The sequence below is a fragment of the Peromyscus maniculatus genome, chromosome 10 (assembly GCF_049852395.1).
Source record: "Peromyscus maniculatus bairdii isolate BWxNUB_F1_BW_parent chromosome 10, HU_Pman_BW_mat_3.1, whole genome shotgun sequence".
In the NCBI taxonomy this organism is placed as follows: Eukaryota; Metazoa; Chordata; class Mammalia; order Rodentia; family Cricetidae; genus Peromyscus; species Peromyscus maniculatus.
The window spans coordinates 68,608,011-68,614,611 of NC_134861.1; positions in this window are offsets into that span (position 1 = coordinate 68,608,011).

A 6,601-nucleotide genomic window follows, 5' to 3' on the forward strand; every position below is an offset into this window, starting at 1 on the left:
GTGGCCCTACCTCCCAGCACCGACGCTCTAAGGAAGGGCCACACAAACCTGGGAGTGGGGTAGGGATTTCCCTTAAGTCATATCCAAGCTTTGGCGGGATCAACCGGTCCCTTGTTATCTTTTAACTGAGTCCCACTGCGATCCTGTGAGAGGGGACAATAACCCAGTTACACAGCCCGAAGTGGCAAAACTACGAGCCCAGAGTCCCTTGCTTCTGAACACCACCACCTGCCTTAAAAACAAAACAAAAAAAAAAAAAAAAAAACAAAAAAAAAAACACGCCTAGAAATGTGCACTGGTACCCTAACTTCATGATTAAGGAAACGGGGCACCTAGAAGACAGGCATTATGAGCAGGTTCGTACCTGAGGATCAGCGGGGACACGATTCGGATGGAGGTGATGTAGCTCTTGATCTGTACTGTGTGCTGTGTGTCCACAGGGCACACACAGCAGCCTTGGGAGGCTGAGACAGGCTGGGACACAGTGAAAGGTGTGTGTGCAGAGAACTCAGCAGCGGAGGGTGAAAAGGAACCCAGCAGTGCCCTGCCCTGCGGCATGCTGAATAGCAGGCCCTACTGTGCGCATGGATTACAATGAAACGCAGGTGGGGACCAGGAGAAGGGTAAAAGTGCTTGCCCTAGACCTACCGACCTGAGTTTGATCCCTGGAGACCACACGGTGGAAGGAAGGAACTGACACCCGCGAGCTGTCCCCTGATCTATGTCTGCACCACGGAGTGCAAGCCCCTCCCTCAATAAATAAATATTTTTTAAAAAGTTTTAAAACGCAAGTGAGAATATACAGGGCAGGGACTCTCTGGATCACCCCTTTCCTCTCTGTAAAGGGGGCTCTAGCTGGTTCCTTGTTTAGATAGTTTTGGTGTGTGTGTGTATATTGAGCATCCATGGAGTAGAAGAGGCAACCTTCATTCTGCCATGGTTTTCCCTGTCCCAGCTCTCCATTTACCATCTACCCAGCTCTGCAAGAAGTTCTGTAAATCACGGGATCTCATGAGGGACCAACAACACCAAGTTTCTCACACGTGGAGCAGCCCGTTCCTGTGAGGTGACCCAGGGAGCTGGACTCTGGGTCTGTTCTCCCCAGCGGACTGGCCAGGCTGCCAGTCCAGGCCTGCTGCCAGCACCGAGCCTGACTTTGGAGCCATCCACCAGGGGGGCTCTGGCTGTGCGAGCAGCATCTGGATTTGATGTGCTAACTTCCAGCAAGAGACGAAGCAGGCTCCCAAAGAGCAGAACTTTGGCCCCAGCGGGGCGGGTCTGCGATGGAACGATGAGTGGATTTCGTGTGCCTCGTCATCGTCTCCTTCACCTCCTTCCAAAAGCTAAAATAGACATCTTCACAACAAATGGCTTTAATATCCCAAAGCTGTCTTCCTTGGTCTGTGATTCACAAAAGCCAAAGCGCTCCCAGGATGGCAGATAGTGTAAGTGTACCTGGAGGAAACACCACCTGGCAGGTTCCTACCCCATCCTGCCCACACGCGTCATGTTTATGTCCTCCCGTCTGTCCCAAGATTCATCTGAGAGCTGCCTTCCCACCTGGTATGGGTTTGAGTAGGAAGAAAGAATTTGATTTCCTGGGGACGATTCCTTACAGCAGAGTGTAAAGGTGAACCTTGGACTGAGATATTCCCGGGGCATAAGTCCGTGTTAAAAACAGCTTTAGTAGCCGGGCGGTGGTGGCACACGCCTTTAATCCCAGCACTTGGGAGGCAGAGCCAGGCAGATCTCTGTGAGTTCAAGGCCAGCCTGGGCTACCAAGTGAGCTCCAGGAAAGGCGCAAAGCTACACAGAGAAACCCTGTCTCGAAAAACCAAAAAAAAAAAAAAAAAAAAAAAACAAAAACAGCTTTAGTAACTTCATTGCTCAAAGGTTTGGGGGGAAGTCCTGCTTTTACTCTAAAAAAAATAAAAATAAAAACAATTTTTATTTATTATTGTGTGTGTGTGCAATAGTGTGTGTGTGTAGGTCAGAGGACAACTTTCAGGACTTGGTTTTCTCCTTCCATCTTGTTTGTGAGGCAGGCTCTCTCTTGTTTCCAGGCTGGTTGGCCCTCAAGCTTCTAGTAGACTGACCCGCCATATCTGAGTAGAATGCTGGGGTAGGAAATCCGTCACCACACCTGACCATGTTACCCGGTTCTGGGGATTGAACTCAGGCCCTTAGGCTCACTGGCAGGTGCTTTTGCCTGCTGAGTCATCTACTTGGTCATAAGACTTGCTTTTAGAAGGAATTTTCTAGAATCTTTTGCCACCCTATCCAATCCTCTGTGACTCCATGCTGACTCCTCCTTCTCTTTGGGCGAAATAAAAAAGGCCATCACACTTCCCTGGTTGCATCCACTAATTTTTTTTCAGTTGTTGTTGGTTTTTGTTTTTCGAGACAGGGTTTCTTTGTCAAGACTTGACTGTCCTAGAACTCACTTTATAGTCTACGCTGACCTCAAATTCAAATCTTTGCCTTCCTCTTCCAAGTGCTGGGATTAAAGGGGTGCACCTCCACTGCCTGATGAGCCCCCACCAAACTTCTGAGATTGAATTTCTGGGTGGGGTCTCTGAACGTGTCATTTCCTTTAGAGACATAAAAACACTGCCTTCCTTAACATCCTAGTGAACAGAAATTCCCCAGTTGTAATATGCCCATGGTCCTAGCAAGGTAAGGACTGAGAATATTTAACACATAGGCTACTGGGAAGGTCTTTTGATTATCGAGTTCATTTCAATAATGCTGTAGGAACATTTTGTATTTGGGTAGGTGAATAAGAGCTTTCTCTGCAGGACCATATCCTGAGATCTATGGAACATGCAAGCTCATTGTCTTTGAAGATTTGAAAGTCTTTCATGACTGCAAGTTAGGAACAAGTCGGACTGATGATTCATGGGTCTTGTATTGCTGGTTGCCAGGCAACTAAACCCTGCTTTGATATGCCTCAGTTGTGGCTAGACTGGGTTCTCCAATCAGAGCGCGTGCCATGAAGACCCACCTTATGTCACAAAGCCTTGAAGACAAAAACAGAAATTCAGCTTTGCATGGTGGAGTCTGCCTCACTAAGCTGTCTCCTGCCGTGGCCCCCAGTCCTCTCGGCATGGAATTCACTGCAGCTGTTATTTTTGGCCTCGTCTCAGTTACTTGTTATTCATACAGGAGTTACTCAAGTGAATTAGCCCCAGAGATGACTGAAGAAAGTTCCTTAGTCATCAGTTACTGTTTGTTCTCCTTTCTAATCTTCACAGACTTCTTTTTTTCTAGGCTGCTCTCCTGGTTGTCAGATTTGATCGACTGATTGATCTTTCCCAGAATCCCCCATAATTCATCCTTGACTTCTCTCAATGCTCTTTTATCCGAATGATAAATGGGGATCACTGGCTGATGCCCATCACCGAATCTGTCCATTTTACATTGGTTCTGGGGATTGAACTCAGGTTGTTCACAATAGATGGTCCTCCCTCCCTCCCTCCCTCCCTCCCTCCCTCCCTCCCTCCCTCCCTTCCTCCCTCCCTCCCTCCCTCCCTCCCTCCCTTCCTCCCTCCCTCCCTCCCTCCCTCCCTCCCATCTTTATGTGTTTATATGATCATGTGTATACACTCAAGCAGGTGGGTGTGCACATGTATGTGTGTACATATGGAGGTGGTCAGAGATCAATGTCAGATGTTTTCCTCAATAGCTCACACACAAACACAGATGATACACACACACACACACACACACACACACACACACACACACACACACGGTAATCCCTTATCTAAATGTACCCAGTTTATTTATCCATCACCTGCTTGCTGGAGAACATCATAATTGCTTCCAGTTTGGGGTAATTCTAAGTAAAGGTGCTAAAAACATCTTTGTCGTTCTGATACAAATGTAAGCTTTCGCTTCCTTTGGGTAAACACAAATGAACAAGACTGCTGGATGTGTTTAGTTTTGATGGAAATCCAGAGTGTCTGAATGTTCCATTTCCACCCGTGACGCATGGAGTCCTTTCGAGTCACATCTTTGGCAGCATTCGATGTTGTCCTGTCTGGAGTTTCGGCTTTCCTAATGTGTCCACTAGCATCTCATTGTTTTAGTTTTTGACTCCCTGAAGACACAGGAGGTGGAGCATTAATTCATATGCTTATTTTCCATCCATCTGTCTTCTGCAGTGAGCTGTCTATTCAAGACTTGGGTCCTTTTTATCCTTTTAAGGGATATGAGAGATGGAACCCAGGGCCTCACATATTCTGAGCAAGCACCTAACCATGGAGTACTCAGCCCCATCCTGGTCCTTGGTTTTTTGGGACAGGGTTTCTCTGTGTAGCCGTGGCTGTCCTGGAACTGGCTCTATAGACCACAGTGGCCTCGAACTCACAGAGATCTTATCTGCCTCTGCCTCCAGAGTGCTGGATTAAAGACTTGTGTCATTGAGTGAGTTATTTGTTTGTTTGTTTGAGATAATGTCTCATTATGTAGCCCTGGCTGGCCTGGAACTCTCTATATAGCCCAGGCTGATTCCAGTTCATAAAGATCTGCCTACCTCCTGAGTGATGGGATTAAAGCAGGTATCATCATGTCTGGCTCTTGGGAAACTTTTAAAAAATAATGCTCCTTAATCAGATGTGCTTTGCCAGTATTTTCTTCCTATTTGTACCTGTCAGTTCATTCTTGAGCATATCTTTGTAGAAGAGGCGTTTCTAATTTCAGCAAAGCCCATTTTATCAGTTCTTTTATAGATTAATTGTGCCTCGGTAGATGGAGCTTTGTTTTCTTTTTCTATTAGGTTTAAAAAGACTCCCTGAAAGGTAGATAATGAAGTGCAGACAAGCACATGGCCACGCCAAGAGGCAAACCCTGAAGGTGAGGTTTTCCACAGGACAACTCTTAGGCCCTCAGTGAGTTACCAACAGTGACCTTTTCATAGTAAGAGAATTAGGGGGTGGAGCTGGAGAGACGGCTTAGCAGTTGAGAGCACTTACTGTTCTTCCAGGGGGAGTTCTGATCTCAGCAGCCACATCAGGGCTTCCAACTGCCTGTAACTCCAGCTCAGGGAGGGGAGCAGGTATCCCCAGGCACCTACACACACACACACACACACACACACACACACACACACACACACACACACACCCCCCACACACCAAATCTTAAAAAGAATTATGTGACAACCCCCCGGTGCAACCCACTGTCTCCACTGGACCCTAATTTCTCTAGTTTAAATAGTTATATTTGGGGGACAATGATTCAAAGTGGAATGTGGCTTGAATCATAAATACTATAAGACTTATTAAAATGATCATGGCTCTTTAGGCATGGTAGTATTTATTTTCATTATGTAGATTATACCTTTAAAAAAATTGCATACTTAAGTATTTAGGAATGAAAGTATGACATTTGCAATTCTCTTCTAAGTACGCCAGCACTGAAATCAAAGAGAATGTAAGAGAATAAAATCTGGAAAGCCCAAAGTGGTGATGAATACTTGTAATCTCAGCCCTCAGGAGACCGTGGCAGAATGGTGATGAGTTCAAGGCTAACTTTGGCTGCACAGTGAGACTCTATCTCAAGGGGGAAAAAAATGCATGAATTTCAGATCACATTAGATACTCATTGATTAACCCAGTTAACCAAAAAGACTGCTTTTCTAGAGATGGCTCAGAGGTCAAGAGCATCTATTGTTCTTGCTGAAGACCCGAGTTCGGTTCCCAGCACCCAGGTCAAGCAGCTCACAGTTGCAGGTGTGAGGCGAAGAGACCGTGCTGGGGCATGGAAAGTGCAGGGAATCCGGATCATGCCATTCACTTTATTGGGGTTCCTAGACAAGTTCTAATACTGGCGAGCCTATTATAGGAGATAACCATGAGGACACATGAGTTAATACATTTAAGGCCATTGAAACAGTCCCTGGCAGGTAGTGATTACTGTGTCAGCTGGAATGGTTGCTAAGGCTCTTGTTACTAAAATGTATGTATGACTCTAGCCTGTGTTCAGTTGACATAAATAGTTACAGTGTGGTTTTCCTGGGTTTTCTTGTGAGTTGATAGTAGCCGTGGGAGGGCCCTGGGCCTTGGGATTCAGTTTTGAGTTTTTCCATGCACCACATTGAGGCCTGCCCCAAGTTAGGCTTTAGAGCCTGGTGAACAGCAATGATGTCCAACAACATTTTCTCTGACTGGTGTAGCTTTTGGGTTAGTGTCCCATTAAACACTCCATGTAGGAGCCGGGCGGTGGTGGTGAATGCCTTTAATCCCAGCACTCAGGAGGCAGAGCCAGGCAGATCTCTGTGAGTTCAAGGCCAGCCTAGTCTATGGAGGGAGATCCAGGACAGGCACCAAAACTACACAGAGAAACTTTGTCTCAAAAAAAAAAAAATTCATGTAATTAAAGATAATCCTCAGTTTAGCGTCTTCAGATGCAACTTCATCACTATGAACACTGAGCTGGAAGTCATCTCCTTAGAAAAGTTAAGAAATGTAAGAAGGTTTACACACAGAGCCTTAAGTCTGACATACAATGATTTAGGACTACCATCATTGTCACTAACAAAGTGGAAAGTGGATAGGATTGTGTGACTGCGGCTCCTGAGTTTGGCTGCAGACGGGGT